At 40.2% G+C, this 2,484-nt stretch overlaps 1 pseudogene; it reads right to left on the bottom strand.

The window, feature by feature from the left end:
* Positions 1 to 434: 434 nt before the first annotated feature.
* On the bottom strand, positions 435 to 2,241 carry LOC112654278 (olfactory receptor 11H12-like; annotated as a pseudogene).
* Positions 2,242 to 2,484: the final 243 nt, after the last annotated feature.

Here is a 2,484-nt window from a genome sequence, read left to right as displayed (position 1 = left end):
CATATATATTTGAGCGATGTAAAATATTAAGATCAGAATAGATGAAAAGCAAGCTTTATATTTAAAATGGGAGGAGTGATTGATTGTGAAAGATGTGTAAATAAGACTATATGAAGCTTCTACTACATAATGAGTTTTTAGGCACAGGAGATTTAGGAAAATAAGTTGAAGATCTGGAAATTGAATTTGTGCATACAACAAAACTAAATCAAACCGAAGCAAAACTAATCACAGGGTATTTAGGTGCATAAATGGAATAAATGTAACCTACTCTATGTCCCCAGAAAATCTGAGGAGATCTGTTGTAAAAGGGCTTTGCCAAAAGTAATGGGAATGACTTTTATGGGGGAGTCTGAGATTTTTTTGGATTATGATAGGAACATGAAAGCACAGAATTCATCAATATTCATATTCAACTAACATTTATTGCATGCTTTCTATGTACTAAGAATTGTTTTACAACTTTTATATCCATTATCTCATTAAAACCACACACTAATTGCTCTCTGGGGTAGGAATTACCATCCTAATTTTAGCTGATATTAAGTGACTTGCCAAATTCACATGGTTGATTAATGGAAGAATTCAGTCCCTATCCTGATATTTTCTTCTTAAGATTACATTTATTTATTGGAGAGAGAGAGAGAGAGAGAGAGAGAGAGAGAGAGAGAGAGAGAACAAGTAGGCAGAGTGACAGGCAGAGGAAGAGGAGAAGCAGGCTCCTTGCTGAGCAGAGAGCCTGAGGCAGGGCTCCATCCTAGGACCCTGGGATCATGACCTGAGCTGAAGGCAGATACTTAACCAACTGAACCAACCAGGTGCCCCCTTATCTAGATCTTTTGATTAAAGGCTCATATCCTTACAAAGATATCAAAATATGATTGACAAAGAAATCTGGCTAAAAGTTGAGCAGAAATACAGGGCTTTCCCTCTCCCCACCACAGAACACATATGTCTAGTATTGCATTGACTAGTTTTCCCTAATGCTAACTTCTACCAGCACAAAACCTCATGCAAAATTAAGTCTTTCTTTGTGTATTTGTGACAACTTGTACATATATTTTATGTACAAGTATTTTATGTACAATAAGACACTTATTGCATTTTATAATGATTATTTTCTTACCTGCCCTCCTCCCCTACTAGATTACTTGAGGGAAGAGATTATGTCTGAATTATCTTCATAATTATCTTCATAATCCAGTACCAAGCGAAGTGTCTAAAATGAAGGAGGCTTTCCATGGCTATTTTTCAAATGAATGGCTACACAAATGAGTCAAAGTAAAAAGAGTGGCCATTTCACCCATGTCACACCAAACTAGGTTATTCCACACTTCTGCTGTGGAAGACTTTCAAAGAAATTTTAAACTTTTCCAGGACTTTCCAGAGAGCATTTTCATCTCCTTATTCCTGAGACTGTAAATCAAAAGGTTGAAGAATGGAGTTATCATTGCATAGAACAAGGTCATGATCTTTGGCATCAGGGCAGAGTGGTGGGATCCAGGGCTCTCATGCATCACCATAATGGTCCTGTAGAATAGCAACACCATTGACAAATGGGACCCACACACTGAAAAAGCCTTATGCCTAATGGATGCTGAGGGCAACCGAAGCACAGCAAGTAGAACCAGGGCACAGGAGATGAGGATGAAAAAGAAGCTAAGGAGGATGTTGAGGGAGCTTAGGGTACAGCTGATGAGCTTGGACATAGGGACAGGAGCACATGAAAGGGTCAGCAATGGGCCTGAGTCACATACAAAATGATCAATTGCATTAGGACCACAGAAAGGCAGTTGGGAGATGAGGATAACAGGTACCAGATAGCAGAGAAAGCCACAGGCCCAACAAGAGATCACTAAGTTGAAACAACGTTGTCCAGACATAATTGTGGCATAATACAGAGGATGGCAGATGGCAGAGTAGCAATCAAAGGCCATTGCTGAGAGAAAGAAGCACTCAGTGGAGCCCATGGAAAAGAAAGGAAGTCTGAAAGGAAGTTGATCAGTGTGTTTGCAACAGTGAGATTGACATACCAGATCTCCAGGAATGCAAAATTCCCCAGCAGGATCTACATGGGGGTGTGGAGATGCTGGTCCCAACACACAGCACCAATAATAGCTCCATTTCCCATGACAGTCAGGATAGGTGATTGAGAACAACAACTTGAATCTCCTTGCTGCAGGGAAAACCCAGAAGAATGAATTCCCTTACTGACTCAGAAGAAGATCCTGATCCAGACATGTTCATTGAGACTGTAAGCTGAGCTGCAATGGAGGCATCACCATGAGACCAAATCCTAACAACAAAGCAGAACAGACAAGGTCCTTATGATCTGACCTTTATCTACTTAGTTTACCTGTGCTCCTTTGAGTTCTATGCCCAATAAGCAAAGAACAGTTGCCCTTCCACCAAATGGCATGCTCTTCTCCCAACCTGAGGTATCTGTTGTTTTTTTCCTCCTTTCCTTCTCTCTTTCGCTTTTTG

This window comes from Canis lupus, chromosome 15 (assembly GCF_003254725.2).
Source record: "Canis lupus dingo isolate Sandy chromosome 15, ASM325472v2, whole genome shotgun sequence".
In the NCBI taxonomy this organism is placed as follows: Eukaryota; Metazoa; Chordata; class Mammalia; order Carnivora; family Canidae; genus Canis; species Canis lupus.
This window is presented reverse-complemented; position numbering and strand designations above follow the sequence as displayed.